Raw genomic sequence first — 17,083 nt, 5'->3', positions numbered from 1 at the left:
GTCTACCATGTTGGAGTCTGCCTTGCGGCTTATTGTGGCCACTACGCTGGGGTCCCAGTCACTCATAGAGTGAGCATTTTGCACCAGACAGTGGAGGAGCACCGACTCTCTCCCGAAGTTATTAGGCTAACTGACCAGCTGGTCCAGAGCCTTGTATATGTCTGATGTTTCGCTGGATGCCGCACCCTTGGTACCCAGGGCTTCGGTTTCAGAGATGGTTGCCGCCTTCTCTGGTTGGAATGCTGGTCTGCTGGCCAGGCCTCTAACATACATCCTGGCAGATTTAAACTTTATGGGTGGGAGACCTTTTGAGTCCTCGCTGGATGACATTATCAAGGATGTCACTGGAGGGAAGAGCACTCGCCTCCCTCAGGCTTCCAGGGGGAAGGAGCCCCGCCGTCGGCCGGGTTCTTCCTTTTCCACACCAAAGTGGTATTTTCCTCAGTCAGGGTCCGGGGGCGAACCCTCCCGGGCCGACTAAGGCTCAGCTGGGGGACTAAAGCGTCCCTGGGTGCGTAAGCCCAATCGCACCGGCACCCGAACCCGCCAATGTATGTCGTTTCCCCTGCCCGTCTCTGAGGTGGGGGGTCGACTTGCTGTTCACAACTCGGTGAACCTCCCTGCTCTCCGACCAGTGGGTCTGCGAGGTGGTATCTTCAGAGTACTAAATAGGGTTCCTTCCGATCCACCAAACATATTTCTTCCCTTGTGTCTCCCTCTCCTGTCTCGTCGGTCTGCCTTGGGGTAGTGTGGGACTTGCTAAGCTGCGGGGTAATTTTACCTTTCCTGCAGGATAAAAGGTGTGATGGATTATATCCAAATCTGTTCTCGGTCCCAAAGATGGACAGGGTCCGTCCAATTTTAGGCCTCAAGGACCTAAGATGCCTTTGTGAACAATGGTTGTTCTGCTCGGAATCCATTCGTTCGGTGGTAGCTGAGCTCCACCCGGGGGACTTTCTGGCATCCTTGGACATCAAGGACGCATACATGCATGTCCCACTTTGCGCGAGTCACAGGTTTCTGTGCCTCGCGATGGGGAGGCCCACTGTCAGTTGTGGCCCTTCCTTTTGATCTGGCGCCAGCACCAAAGGTTTTCACCAAGGAGCTTGCACTTATCCTAACCTTGTTGGGACAGCAAGGCTTTTCCATCGTGGGCTACTTACACAACTTTCTGACTCAGAATTAGTGGTTGTGTCTGTACCTTTTCAGACCCTCCGAGAATTCAGGTGGGCGTTAAACATTTGAAGTCGGTCCTGGTTCCGACTCAGTTTTGGAGTACCTAGGGGTTCCGGACTCCACGGTGGCGAAGGTCTTTCTTCCCCTGGAGAAATTAGACTTCAGTCGGCGGTGAAGGTATTGGCATCACACAATCGGTCTTCTCTCTGTTTGCATGCAGATCCTAGGTCTGTGGGTAGCCTCCTTCGAGGCGGTACATTATGCCCAGTTCCACGCTCATGTTTTTCCAGAGGGAAATACTGTCCGAGTGGTACAAATCTCTTGTCTCTGAATCATCAGATTCAGGTGCGCCACCTAGTCAGTGTCTCTCTGAATTGGTGGCTGAGATCCCTGACTCTTCGGTCCGGGAAGTAGTTTCTTCCTTTTTGTGGATGGTGATTATAACGGACGCCAACCTCTCGGGTTGTGGGGGCACCTGGGGGGTCCAGTTGGCCCAGAGTCGCTGGACTTGAGTGGACCTATGGCCACGCCTCCCTGTATGCACCCGTTCTCGTCTGATCTCGGTAACTACCCAGGGTCGGGCCTGGTTAGTACCTGGATGGGAGTCCGCCTGGAAATATCAGGTGCTGTAGACCCTGTCTACCGTTATTTGTCCTAGTACTTTGAGCAATCAGGCTATGCCTCTCCTCGTGGTCAAGGAGGTTGCAAGGTCGTCCGATCTGGATTCAGCCTGACAACGCTACGGCCATGGCTTCGGTCTACCATCAGGTATACCGGCAGACGGGCTTGGTACTTGGTGTCAACTCTTTTGCAGGAGGTGAGTCTCACAGGGCATGGATCTTCTAGCCGCTCGTCTCGGCCACAAGGGTGTCAAAGTTTGTGGCCAGGTCTAGTGATCCTGTACAGACACGTCAGTCACGCTGGTGGCCCTGTGGCGTCTGTATTGGCGACTTTATGCCTTTCCTCTAGTGTAGTGGCTTTCCCCAGCTGCTCCACAGAGTGTAGGCTGGGGAATCCCAATGTTTCTAATCGCTCCAGATTGGCCTCTGCGTCCTTGGTATGAAAATATCGGGCACCTGGTAGCGGAGGTACCCTGGTGGTTGCCAGGGCGGAAGGTCCTTCTGTCTCAAGGTCCCATACTTCCTCCTGTTGTACAGTCACTGACTTGCTCAACATGGCTATTGGAAGACAAACTTTAAGAGACCGGGGTCTGTCCGACTCGGTCATCTCAACCATGCTGAGGGCACAGTAGTCGTCTTACAGAGGATCTACCGTCGCATCTGGCAGGCCTACATCTCTTGGTGCGAAGAGATGGAGTGACGTCCACAGACGTACTTGGTGTCCAGGGTCCTGCTGTTTTTACAGCTCAAAGTGGATCTTAAAGTTGCTTAAAGCACCATTTGGGAGCAGATTTCAGCCTTGGCTGTCTTCTTTCAGTGGCCTTTTTGCGGCCCGTTTCCTGGTGGGTATTTTTTTGTGCAGGGGGTTTGTCCTATACTTCCCCTCCTTTTCACATCTCTACCCCCATGAAATTTGACTCTGGTGCTCTCGGTTCTTCAGGAACCTTCCTTTTGGAAACATCAGAGACATTTCTCTTGACACTATCTCAGAAGGTGGCCCCGTTGGTGGCCTTTACCTCTGTTAGAGGGGTTTCTGAGTTGGCGGTCTTGTCTTGCAAGCCGTCCATGCTGGACCCTTCGTAAGGATTAGGTGGTGGTGCGCCTGCGACCTTCCCTTCTTCCGAAAGTAGTTTCGGCCTTTCGCCAGAATAAGGGCATTGTTCTTCGATCCTTCTGTCCTTGGCCGGCGCATTCTATGAAGGTTGCCTTTCATACTTTTGGCGTGGTACAAGCTTTGCGGGTAGACCAGCCTGCTAGGGCTCAGTTTTGGCGTTCTGACTTTCTTTTGTGTCGGTGTCTGGTCCACAGAAGGGCCTGGCGGTCTCGTCGACCTCCATTTCTCGGTGAATCAGGCAGGCTGTCATACAGGCCTATGCTCTTAAGGGGCGGGCACCCCTTTCCAGTCACGGCACTTTCGACCAGGGCAATTGGTGCTTCCTGGGTTTTTCCATTCACACATTTTCCAGAATTTATGTGGTTGCTGTGAGTGCATCTCCTGAAGGCTTTTTACGGCCGCTATTTTTTGCCGGCGGCTGTTTAAAGTTGCACCTCCTCCGTTGAAGAGCTCTGCTTGTTTTGGGGTGAAGTTAAAATTGGTTTTACTGATATATTTCCCACCTCTCGTTTTTGACACTGCTTGGGGATGTCCCACTTGTCAAGATTTAAGGAGCTGTGTCCGACCATGGACGATAAGAGAAAATAGGATTTTTTGTACTCACCGTAAAATCCTTTTCTCTGAGTCCATGGATGGACACAGCACCCACCCCTTCTTTTTAGGTTTGTACTGCTTGTTACGAACTGAGGCTGCATGCTGCAGTGAGGAGGGTTATGTCTGGAGGGACCGCCCCCTGGGCGGGGCTGTTCAACTCTGTTAATGTAACATGTATTTAATTATCTAACATGTTTCTGCCTAGTCCTCTCCTGTAAACAGGGAACATAACCCACTTGTCAAGATTTAAGGAGCTGTGTCCGTCCATGGACTCAGAGATGAGGATTTTTACAGTGAGTACAACAAATCCTATTTGATCCCCTGCAGATGCTTTTTGGGGTGAATGGGTAGGGGTACAATGTACCTGATGCCCATTCACATGGGGGGGGGGATATGGGGCCCCTATGTTTCCAGATTCAGATAATCCACCCGCCTGACAACCACCGGCCAGGGTTGTCGGGAACATGGAGGCATTTGGGTGGGGGGGGGGGCGCAGCGTCCCCCCCATCCTCAAAGCACCCACCCCTCATGTTGAGGGCGTGCGGTCAGGTATGGTTCAGAAGCGGGGGCCTAGCTTGTTCCCTTTCCTGACCTGCCGTTCTGCATGCTCGGATAAGGGTCTGGCATGGATTTTTGGGGGGCCCCACGCATTTTATTTGTGTGGGGTACACTGTTTGTTTTTTACTGCAATACATTTTTTTACCTTCAGCTATTAGTGGGGAAGCCCGCTGACAGCTGCTAACTCATCTGTTGCTGAGGACACAGTGGCTAGCATCCTGACCCGCTCCTTAGAAACCAGCTATATACAGTGAATGTAAAAAAAAAAACCCGCAAAATTGAGGCTAAATCGGTTACCAAGTCACGGAAAGCACAGCAAAAAGCACTGCAGAAAAGCCCAAGAGCAAAATACATAGATGTGAATCGAGCCTAATACATTGATCAATGCAAAACAATTTGCACTGTCACTTTACTAATGACACAGGGTAGGGGTTAACATCAGGGGCGATCAAAGGGTTACATGTATGCCAAGGTTGTGCTTACTGGTTGTGGGGGAGGTGATTTGACTAGGGGAAGGCAAAGTTCCAAACACAAAATCAAAGCCTTCTCTGTTGACAGAACAACAATCTGCCTTGTTTACATAAACAGACTGCCATTCTGCCTGTGTCCAATCACAGTGAGAATGGGTCGCCGGTGGTGCGCACCTCAGACCCGGAAGTGTCATAATGTACTAGGTACATGATCTGGCACAGAGTAAATGTACGTTTAAACTGTATAACAGTTCATTCTCCAGCGGTGATGTGACAGTTATAATCACTTGTTTCCAAATAAAGTGCTTCTCGTGAACATGTGTAAACAAAATTGTGTACTTGCACCTCTTTGTGACACATCTGTTCTCCCAGAACTCTCGCCTTTAAAGTGGCTGTAAACGCTAAGAAAAAAAAAAAAAACAACCTGCAAGACAAAGGCATAATGAGCTAGTATGCATAGCATACCTCTGGATGGTGACATCTCTCCCGTAGGTTACTTGCAGGTATCGCAGCTACGGTGATGTGATTGGCATGCGCGCGGGAGCCCCCGGTAACCGCACACTGACTGAAGCAACGACACATGCGTGCTATTGCTTCAGTTTGCTTGTGTGCGCATGTGCCGATGACAACGGCACATGCAGGGGATATCTCCTAAACCGTGCAGGTTTAGGAGCTATCCTGGGTAGATACAGGTAAGCCTTATTATAGGCTTACCTGTAGCATAAAGTGGTTGTAAAGGGTTTACAACCACTTTAATGAGTAATCAAACAAGCCTTTTGACTGTGATTCTCAGGGCAATGTTCCACCGATCCTAGCCTGGTTCCAGGTCTATCAGATGTATTTAGATAATCTTTGGTAGTGGTCCCTTTTTAAGGTTCTGTCCACCACGCATAATCCATGTGTTAGGGTAAAGCAAACTGACATCCTATAGTGTAGTAGTTAAAATCAATATATTTATTAAAGAAATGGTAACTTACATTTAAATAGATACAAAAAAAAAACACCTTATGTTAAAAGAGAACAGCATACAAGTCGCTGAAATAATTTCCAGTTCGGGATGCTCTACGTGTTGGGTCACAACAGGTGACTTCATCAGGGTCCTGTAACTGGTATTATTCAGGGGCATCTACCTCAGCTTAAGCCACTAATGATGAATTGGCAGTTGCCATGGCGAGCCTGGAAGGGAACATTGTGGGTATGGTTACCTTACTGGCACATGGTGGCCAGAAGTGTTAGAGGCCCCCCCTCACCAGCCACCCATGAGGGGTAGAGAAGGGATGGGTAGAATGATGAGGAGGTGGTCAGTGTAGAGCTGGCGGAAGGTGCAATGGTGGATTCTATCTCTGCAGAGTCTGAGCCCAAGAAAGTACAGGTGTCCTCAGTCTCACAAGCTCAGAAGGAATTGGTTCAATCCCTCTCTACAAAAAAGGTTTGGGCTGATTTTAGGTTACCTCAGCCTGAATCCTCATCAGTCAAGTATTCTTCTTTGGGGTCTCTCTGTCTGCCTCAGAGTTCACAGGCCTTTCCCTTGTATCCTCTATTGGAACAGTTGTATGCTGAATTGGGTCACTTGGGTATAGGGTATTTGTGCCACAAAAGAGATTTCTTCTTCAATAGAGTGCAAATTTTTGAGATGGAGTATTATCATTTTTTCAGGATGTATATAGCGCCAACCATGTGTGCAACACTTGTTAGCAGACCGTATAGTTACAATACATTTGAATACAGGAGGAATCGGATGGTCCTGCTCATTATATTAGAAACATTTGGTGTATATAGTGCTGACATATATCTAGTAGCAGCCAGCAGAACACTAAGACATGTGTAAATCAAGGAATAAGTAAAAAGTGAAATAATGTGCAGCACTTAAAACATGGAAATACATATGTATACAAACTAATGTACACTGTGCAATGACCAAAGGGAGGTCTTAGGCCTCCCGTTGGCCTAAGACCCTTGTTTCTTTAAAAAAAAAAAAGATTTTTTGTACTCACCGTAAAATCTTTTTCTCTGTCGTCCATGGACGGACACGGCTCCATAAATCTTGATCCTGTTCACAAGAGAGGACTAGGCAGAAACATGTTAGATAATTAAATACATGTTACTTTGACAGAGTTGAACAGCCCCGCCCAGGGGGCGGTCCCTCCGGACATAACCCTCCCCCTGCAGTATGCAGCCTCAGTTTGTAATCAAGCAGTACAAACCTAAAAACGAGGGGTGTGTGCTGTGTCCGTCCATGGACGACAGAGAAAAGGATTTTACGGTGAGTACAAAAAATCCTATTTTATCTTCCATGGACGTACACAGCTCCATAAGTGGGACGTTCCCAAGCAGTGTCAAAAACGAGGGGTGGGAACAGTATCGGTAAAACCATTTTAACTTCACCCCAAACAAGCAGAGCTCCTCCACGGAGGAGTTGCGACTTTAAACAGCCGCCTGCAAACCCTTGCGGCTGAAAGAAGCATCAGAATATTCACTCACAGCAACCATGTAAAACTCGAAAAAAGTGTGAACGGACGACCAAGTCGCCGCCTGACACACCTGTGAGATAAACGCTTGATGTCGGAAAGCCCAGGAAGCACCAATTGCCCTGGTCAAACGTGCCGTGACTGGAAAGGGGGGGCACCTGCCCCTTAAGATCACAGGTCTATATGACGGTCTGCCTGATCCACCGACAAATTGTGGCTGACGAGACTGCCAGGCCTTTTTGTGGACCAGGCACTGACACAAAAAGTGTGGCAATTCTCCGAAACTGAGCCGCAGCGGACAGGTACACCCACAGTGTGTACCACACCCAAGATATGGAGCGCAACCTTCTTAGGATGCGCCGGCCGAGGACACAAGGATGGAAAAACAATGTCCTCATTTAGGTGAAAAGCCGAAACCACCTTTGAAGAAGGGAAGGTCGTGGACGCACCACCGCCTTATCCTTATGGATAATCAAGTACGGGGACTTGCAAGACAAGACTGCCCACTCAGAAAGCCTTCTGACAGAAGTAATGGCCACCAAAAAGGCCACCTTCTGAGATCGTGTCAAGAGAGGGATCTCTCAGATGTTTTCAAAAGGAAGGTTCCTGAAGAACCAAGAGCACCAGAGTCAAAACCATGAGGGAAGAGGTGGGTCAAGAGGGGGGAAGTTTATGACGAAACCCCTTGCACAAAGGATCCCACCAGAAAAAAGGGGCGCCAAAAGCCACTAAAAAAAATACAGCCAAGGCTGAAAACTGCCCCTTAACGGTGCTTAAGGCAAGTTTCTGATCTACTCCAAGCTGTGAAAAACAGCAAGACCCTTGACACCGAATATGTCTGTGGACGCCACCCCATCTCTTCGCACAAAGAGATGTAGGCCTTCCAGGTGCGTTGGTAGATCCTCCTGGAAGAAGACTTCCGTGCCCTCAGCATGCTTGAGATGACCGAGTCGGAAAGACCTTGGTCCCATAGTCCCTGGCTTTCAATAGCTATGCCGTGAAAGCCAGAGACACTTTTTTTTTGTTTTATTGTTTATTCAAAACAGAAGACTGGTCCGCATGAACCACATCATTAACAGTTTAACAAATGGCATCAGTGAGCATACATACAGAGAGTGCACAACATTTACATAATATGGCCGAAGCCGGAATTTTACAGTGTCAGTAATAATGTCTACCAAAAGCTGAGGTACAGGTATCCGAGGACTATTCCGCCGTCCTCACTCCATCCCCGCCTCCAGCTGTACCTCCAATTCAAGCCATGTATAGTACATGTATGCTCATAAAGTGCCACGGGATGCTATGGTCCAGTGGGCTCAGCCTCCCACCTTTTCCCCTTTCTAAGAGTAGACAAGAAAGGAGAAAGTAAAGAGCAAGAGTGCAGACGCTGCCCAGAAAGCAGCCAGTAGAGAGGGAAGAATAGAGTAGCTGAGGTGGGAAGAGAGGGGAAGGAAGTAAGGAGGAGGGGGGACGGGACGATTCCTGAGCAAGGTCAGCCATTATCTGTTGGTGTGACGTTCCAGGGGGCAAACCCATACGTCGCAGCACGAGCACAATGGGGGGAGAGGCCTCTGTCTGGGGATCCTAACAGTCACATCTGAGGGCTTGGCCCTCCTCAGAGTATGTGAACATGTTCCATAGTCTCCAAGTCTGGGAATAAAGTTCGCTTTTGTCCTGTTTGGTCAAGATCAGGTCCTCCATTTTGTTGATGTCCTCCACCTTTCGCAGCCACATGGCTACCGTAGGCGGGTTCAGAGATTTCCAACAAAGTGGTATACACGCCTTAGCCGCGTCAAGTACATGTCGAACGATAGACTTCTTATATATCCGCGTGGGTGTGTCGTTCGCATGCAGAAGAAAGTACGCCGGATCGTCGGGGACTACGCGGTCGGTACATTTTTGTGTTGTACGTCTGATTTCCTCCCAGTATGTAGTATAGTAGTCCGTAGACGCGGGCAGGGCCAAAATACGTAGAGCATAGTGCCCCTATCTGTTTGACACCTCCAGCAGAGGTCTGACACTGTCGGGAATAATTTATTCAGCAAAGACGGGGTTCTATACCATCTCGTCAATATTTTGAAGTTGGTCTCTTGGACCTTAGCACAGATAGATGATTTGTGAGTAAACTTTAGAATATGCTGTTTTTTGTTGGACGGGAAATGACATCTCAGATCCCGCTCCCATTTATCAAGGCACAGGATCTGATACTCCCCCTGCGGCGTGATCAACATTGTGTGGAGCAGCGATTGAGCATGTGGTAGTCTACCCTGTTCCAGGCACGTCTCCTCTATAAACGTGAGGGGTCGGCCCGTGTCCGAGGGGGGAATGATGGTCCGCAGGAAGTGGCTAAGCTGAAAGGCTCTCATGAAATCCAACCGAAATTGGCCCGCCGGGTCCATCAGTTCCGCCGTCGTCATCCACCTACCCGACACTCCAAAATGTAAGGCTTGAAAAATTCCCAACTCACGTAGGGCGATAAATTTGGCGTCCGTAAGACCCGGAGCAAAAAGCGGATTGCCCAGTATCGGGCGCAGCGGTGAGGCCTCCGAGGACAGGTAGAGGACAGAGGACAGGTAGAGCCTCGTCAACAGCCTCATGCAGACTTTAGTGGCATTGCCTATCAGAGGATGATGGTGCACATCTTTCTGTAGCAGGTGAGTGCACCAGGGGGCACCTTGTAATAAAACGTTGCATTGCTTCTGTTCCAGCCGAGGCCACAGCTTGGTCTGCCCATGTCGGCACCAGTCGATAAGGCGATTTAACTGTGTCACATAATAGTACGTTTGTATGTCTGGCATAGCCAGGCCCCCATATTGTTTGGGTAATGATAGAACCTTTCTGTGTAGCCTGGGGTGCTTCCCAGCCCATAAAAATGTCCCGAACACCAATTGTACTTGCCTAAAGTATTCCGCTGGAATATGTATGGTAAGGGCCTGCATAAGGTATATGAATTTGGGCAGTATGGACATTTTCAGTATACTGCATCTGCCAAACCACGAGTGAAGACCCGTGGTCCAGTGTCCCAGCAACTACTGGACTGTTTTGAGCAAGGGTGGGAAGTTAAGTTTATAAATGCTGGATAGTTTCGGTGGTATACGCGTGCCTAAATATGTCAGGGCCGTGTCTGTCCATTTCAGATTAAAGCTTTGTTTAAGGTGGGTTAACTGTGATGAAGGGATACCCACAGCCTCCTACTTGGTTAGATTAATTTTTAAATTGGATAATTTGCTGTAGGAGTCGAATTCACGCATAAGGTTTGGCAGGGATACCGACGGTTCCGTTAAGTAGAACATCATGTCATCGGCATAGGCCGAGACCTTGTATTGGCCATTACCCACTGCTATCCCTTTGATGTCGGGGTTCAGTCTTACTTTCCTCAGGAAGGGCTCCAGGGTCAGAGCAAACAGCAAGGGTCCCATTGGAGATCAGAAATGGGTCAGACAACGTGCCGTTCGCCCGCACCCCAGCCGTCGGGGTCGTGTACGCCGCCTTTATCCAACTCGGCATCCTCCGGCCAACTCACACATGTCTCAAAGTGGCAAACATGAAACGCCAGTTCACCCGGTCGAACGCCTTTTCGGCGTCCGTCCCTATGAACACAGAGGGGGTTTTTGAAATGTTGGCCGCATGCAGCAGGTTCAACACTTTGGTCGTATTGTCCCTTGCCTCCCTGGTTGGAACAAAACCCACTTGGTCCAGATGTATGAGGTCAGGGAGGTTTTGCTGAACTCTAGTGGCAATCACCTTCGTAAACAGCTTAATGTCTGTGTTGAGCAGTGAGATGGGGCGGTAGCTGCCACACTGACCCGGGTCCTTGCCGTCCTTGTAAATCATTGCTATCTGCGCCTGTAGGGTGGATACGTGGAACTTGCCACCCGTGCCCAGAGTGTTAAACAAATGCACCAGGCGACTACCCAAGGACGGAAGCATGGTTTTATAGTAGGTGGTAAGGCCATCCGGGGCCTTACCGGGTTTGGAGGCCTTCAGGGCCGCCTGGACTTCAGGTAGGGTAATTGGTTCATACAACACCCCTGACATTTCGGACATAAGGGTAGGCATGTGTGAGGCAGTCAGGTAATTGGACGCCTGGTCTGCATCCTGATCTGAAGGAGAGGGCGGGATATTGTACAAATCATGGTAAAAGTGGTTGAATTCCGTCGAGATTTGCTGGGGGACAGATACTTTACGCCCGTAATGTGCGGTATTGTGAACGGATCGTCTGGGCCAGCATCCTGCCACATTTGTTGCCAGATTCGTAAACCTTCCGTCTACAGATTTGCATAGCTGCTTTGGCCTTATATTGCAACATGTCCGTGATTTGTCTACGAGTGTTCAGATCAGTACTCAATTGGATCGTCTGAGTGCGTTTATGTTGCGCCTCCAGGGACTGCAACTTCAGAAGCAGTGAGTTAAGTTGCTTGGTTCTCTGCTGCTTCTTTAGTCGAGCACCATGCTTAATGAGAAGGCCTCTCACCACAGCCTTGTGGGCCTCCCACACTACTCCCGGGTCACTGTCTTCAGTGGCATTGGACCTGAAGTAATGTCCTAGTTCTGTCACCATTTCTGTCATGGTGTCTGGGTCTTGCAGCAGGCTCTTATTGAGCCTCCAGGGGCATCTCAGGTTCGTCTGGGTGTCTGTCAGGGCGTAAACCAGTGTGATCGGAGCATGGTCCGACCATGTGATAGAGCCGATCAAAGTTTTTTTAACCGCCGAGAGGCATCTGTGGGGGATCATGAAATGGTCAATCCTTGAGTAGGACTGGTGTGGTTTAGATAAGAAGCTATAGTCTCTTTCACCAGGGTGGAGGAGGCGCCAGGCATCCACCAATTGGGCTGAGTGGAGTGTCGCGTGGATACATTTACAAAAATCTCTAGAGGCAGAGGACCGTCCAGTTGAGGTGTCCTCTGACAGGATCAGGGGGACGTTGAAGTCTCCTCCTACAATGAGGTGGCCCTCCTTAAAACGTGACAGCTGGTTCAATTGTTTAGACAGGAATCTATCCTGGCGGTCATTCGGGGCATAGAAATTTGCAATGGTAATTTGCGTCTGCCCTATGCTGCCCTTCAGAAATAGGGATCGGCCCTCCGCATCTGGTCTCACATCCCGTGGGTCCATGGGACTCTAGCTGATAGGAGTATGGATACCCCTCTAGATTTCACCGCCGCGTATTGGGAGTGGTACACCGTGGGGTAGAATCTATTCTTCAATATGGGTAGATTATTGTCCCTGAAATTTGTTTCCTGAAGCAGCACCACGTCTGCGCCCATCCGGCGCATGTCATGGAGGAGCATTCTCCTCTTCTCCGGGACATTCAGTCCCTTGACGTTCAGAGATACCACAGTCGGCGTGTCCATGCTCGCGAATCAATGGGTAAGATGAGCCAAGGGAATTGGGGAGAAGCAGGGGGTGGGGGAAGGGGGGGTAAGTCCAGTAGGAGTAGAGGACCAGGGGGTCTAGAAACAGAAAAGAGAGAAGAAGATGGGTAAGAATCTACTTTAGTAAGCCTGCACTAAAGCGTGCGGCGGAAGAACAGAAAACTAAGTTAACCCTAAATGGCTAGAGCGCTCTCCAGCGATAAGTCGGAAATCTAGCGCAATCCTAAGTGGGTAGGTGGAAAAACAGGACCAGTGAGGCGAGCTCCCGGGGCCCATCCCCCCAGCCAGTGGTGTTGGTGGGTCCCAAGACAGTAGTACAATCTAAACAAACAGTAACCCGTTTAGAAAAATAACAGTAAAATAAATAATGAATGCAAAAGAGCATCTGAAAGACTGTGCTAACATTCTGGGTATGTAGGCTGCAGCATCACACATCCCGGTACTTTGGACCAAGGAGTAACCGCCCCCATGAACAAGAGAGCTAACAGCTAAGTAGCGTGCAATAAGGAGTAATTCTAGCAACCTGTAACACCCACATCCAATATTTATAATATACCTCTCCCAACCCTAACAGGTGAGACATCTTTCAAGCAGGCCGCAGCGCAGAGCGAGACTGTCCTATGTACCCTCAATCGGGTTCCCTCCTGCGTGATATCCATAGCAACGGTTCATCAGTCCCGCAGCAAGCCTCCGAAGACCCCATTGAGACGGCGTTTCATAAGTGGGATCCTCCTCTCCTCCCAGGGACCTCCCATCCCGTGCCGCGTCTCCAGTAATCAGGGAATCTGAACCATAAATAACCTGGGATCGTGTATGCTGGGCCTCAGTCTAGGCCCCCCTACCCCCCCGCCATCCAACTCCGTAAAATGGGTACTCGTATCACCCCAGCGGGGCGAAAGTCTCCCCCACCCCCTCCCCCAGGGCCTACTCACAGTTCACACATGCGGCTGGCGGGGTTGTGCTGGCGCCCTGTAGTTGGAGGCTCCCGATCGTGCGCGGTAGGATTTGCAGCCAGTTCGGGACCGGTATCTGGTCAGTCTCCAGGGATCGAAACAGGCCAGGGAGGTCCGCCGGGGTCTGTACAGTAAAGGCCGCCCCCTCCTACCGAAAGGTGACCAAGAGAGGGTATCCCCATCTGTAGGTGAAGCCTTGCTCCCTCGCCAGATCCAGGATGGGCCTCAGCATTGCCCTGCGACAGTGTAGCGCTGCAGGGGTCCGGCAGGACCTTGACTTGGGCGCCTTCTACCGCGATCTCCCCGCGTTCCCACGCCATCCGTACAATGCATCCTTTTGGGGATCTCCTTCTGCACTCGAGTGTGAAACTGGGCATACGGTACTGCCTCCAGGGGTAGAAAGACCCTCGCCTCATAGGAGTCCAGAATCAACCCCAGATACTCCAAACGTTGAGTCACAACCAGAACCGACTTCTGAATGGTCAACACCCATCCAAATTCTTGGTCTGGCTGGCTATAGACACATCCCCAGAAGCTGCTCTCAGAAGATCGTCTAAGTAGCCCACAATGGCAGTGCCTCGCTGTCTCAGCAAAAGCTAGAATCTGTGCGGGCACCCTGGTGAAAACTCTTGGTGCTGACGCTTAGACCAAAGAGAAGGGCCACAAACTGATAGTGGTCCTCCCCGATCGCAAAGTGCAGAAACTTCTGGTGACTTGCACAAATTGGGACATGGAAGTATGCGTCCCTGATGTCCCAAGGACATCAAAGTCCCCTGGATGGAGCGCAGCTACCACCAAACGAATGGATTCCATGCAGAACTTCCTTACCTTCACAAAGGCATTTAGGACTTTTAGGTCCAGGATTGGATGGACCCCGTCCTTCGGGACCACAAACAGATTCAAATAAAAAAAAAACCTGCAGAGCAGGTAAAATTACCCGCAACCTAGCCAGTCCTGTACCGCCCCCAAAAGGGCAGTCCAACGAGCCGGGAGGAGAGGGAGACCTGAGGGAAAGAATCTGTTTGGGGGATATGACAGATCTCTATCTTGAACCCCAAAGAGACCACTTTGCAGACCCATTGGTCAGAGAGCAGGGAGGTCCAGCGAGTCGTGAACCTGCGAAGCCGACCTCCCCACCCCTGAGTCGGGCAGGGGCAAGACTTCATGCAGTGGCAGGTTTGTACGCTGGTCTGTTCGGCTTACGTACTCAGGGACGTTTCTGTCCCCCAGCAGAGCACTTGTCGGTCTGGGAGGGTTTACCCGTGGGCCCTGACTGACGAAAATAACGCTCCTGCGTGGGAAAAGAAGGACCCGACTTACGGCGGGGCTCCTTTCCCCTGGTGGACTGAGGGAGAAGAGTGCTCTTCCCCCAGTAACATTTTTGACAATGTCGTCCAGTGAGGACCCAAAAGGCTTTTCTCCTTTTGAAGGGTAAATCCGCCAGGGCATTTTTAGAGGCTTGGTCAGCAGACCAGCAGTTCAACCAGAGGAGGCGGCGCAAAATCACCGCCAAAACAGAAGCCCTGGATATCAAGGATGCTGCATCCAGTGAAGCATCAGACATATAGAAGGCCCTGGATCAGGTGGTCCGCTAGCCCAATAATTTCGGAAGGGAGTTAGTGCTCCTCCACAGAGCAACTGTTTTGCCCAGTCAGTGAGTGTCTGAGACACCAGGTTAGTGGCCACAATTGGCCGCAAAGCAGACCCCAGCATGGTAAACATGGAGTGGGTCAGTGCTTCGCATCTCCTATCGGTCTAATTCTTAAAAGCAGAGGCCCCTTCTATAGGGAGAGTGGTTACCTTATTTAACCGGGCAACCGGAGGGTCCACCACCGGAGTAGAAGCCCACCTTTTTTGAAAGGTTCTCCTCAAAGGGGTACCGAACCGCCAGGCAGTGAGGGACTACAAATGCCTTCCGCGGCTTTTCCCATTCTACACATAAAGAAAAGGGCACAAGGAAAAACCGTCACAGAGCGGTCTGATTTTGTGTGATCCAAAAAAGACTGAGCCCTCAGCGGAAGCCTCAGCTGCACTATCCAGCTTAAGGGAGTCCCTTACAGCATTGATAAGCGCACTGATAAGTGCCTTGTCATGCACCGATCCAAGTGAGGGGTCTTCCTCACAAGGAAGGTCCTGATCCACATCTTCAGATAAAACAGAACCAGGGACCTGAGCCGCAGCCAGGTCCTGGTCTGAGCCAGAGCATTCCCCAGGGGATAGCGGGGGGAGGGGGTGCCTTTTATCCTGTATATGCCCGCACACCGCTTCCTCCCTGACAACAAATGTTTGCAGAACTGCTGACAAAGTGTCATGGGAACCGCAGGTGCCGGAGCACCGGCTGCCGCCTCTGGCATGTTTGGGAAAGAACCACCAGATACTGACTCCATTACATTCAGCTCACGGCCCTATTCGGACCTGGAAAAAAAAAACACCCACCTGCTGCGTTGACCAGGGGGTTACCCAGGGAACTCACCACCACAGGAGGAGACTGCACAGCGATGCTGTCCATCCTCAGTACACAGCGTGTGAGAGAGGAAAAAAACGTGAGGTAATTGTGAGGAGATCCGTGCTGCGCGTCGTAGGAACCAGCACTAAAGGCCAAAATCTCTTCCAATTTGGCCGCCAAACGCCTGAGAGAGAGCAGAACACGGCAAAGGTAAAATGACCAACAGCAATAGTAAACTGTGCCATAGTGCGGCCACAACAAAATGGCCGCCAATGGGATTTTCCAATAGAACTGAAAACCACCTGAAAAATGGCACCAGCACCGCCAAAATGGTGGCGAAACACCACAATTAATCAGAGAAAGCCCATGAGGGCTGAAAACGGTGCAAAAGCTAGATAGGAGGACCCCCTGACCCAGGAATGCTCAGCCATACCAACCCCCCTAAGCGGGAGGAACTGTAATTACCCCGTCCATGCGAGGACCCACTGACTCATTCCTGACAGGCATACAACCACAATGGAGGTAGCTGTTGGCCCGGTCCACTGTGAGTGAGACAACACCACAGCCCAGTCATATGTGGACCTCAGAGCAAAGCTCACCGGCCACACCAGGAGTCATGGCAGACCCAGCCTATTTTGCAAAGTTGTGCTCACGCTCGCTGACCGGACTGAGGCGACTACAAGGATCTATATATCCAGCCTGTCAGCCGACAGTTGAAAGAAGATTCTTTCAAGAAAAAAATATAATACAATGACATTTTCCTCAGGGCACTGGGCCCAAAGGGAGCCATACATCCTTCTCCTTTGCTAGGCAGAAAAAAAAACTGAGGCTGTATACTGTTATGTCCTGAGGGACTGCCCCCTGGGCAGGGCTGTTCAACTCTGTTAAAGTAACATGTATTTAATTATCTAACATGTTTCTGCCTAGTCCTCTCCTGTGAACAGGAACATAACCCACTTGTCAAGATTTATGGAGCTGTGTCCGTCCATGGACGATAAGAGAAAAGCGTTTTAAATAATAAACAAGTTATACTAATCTGTACTGTGCAATGGTTTTGAACAAAACCATCCTGATCTTCCACTTTACGGGTCTCTCACCGGGGCTCCTGGCCCCTCATTTTCTCTGAGTGCCTCTATAGCAAGCTCCTTGCTATGGGGGCACTTGTGTGTGTTCACTCCTGAGCCCTGTGCTCTGTGTGGCCACAAGGCGCACAAAATGGGGCTCAGCCCCACCCCCAGCTCCCTCCTCACTGGCTATTAACTGTGATTGACAGCAGCAGGAGCCAATAGCTTAAAGGGTAAGTTGACC

General features: G+C 50.4%; 1 protein-coding gene and 1 pseudogene across 1 annotated transcript in view; both read left to right on the top strand.

Moving 5' to 3' along the window:
* PCCA (propionyl-CoA carboxylase subunit alpha) overlaps window positions 1-17,083 on the top strand; it is a 935,313-nt gene that overhangs the window by 467,084 nt on the left and 451,146 nt on the right. The window lies entirely within an intron of this gene.
* Window positions 1,693-1,811, top strand: LOC120929819 (annotated as a pseudogene).

This window comes from Rana temporaria, chromosome 2 (assembly GCF_905171775.1).
Source record: "Rana temporaria chromosome 2, aRanTem1.1, whole genome shotgun sequence".
In the NCBI taxonomy this organism is placed as follows: Eukaryota; Metazoa; Chordata; class Amphibia; order Anura; family Ranidae; genus Rana; species Rana temporaria.
Note: the sequence above shows the minus strand (reverse complement) of the source record. Positions and strands in the feature narration are given on the sequence as shown.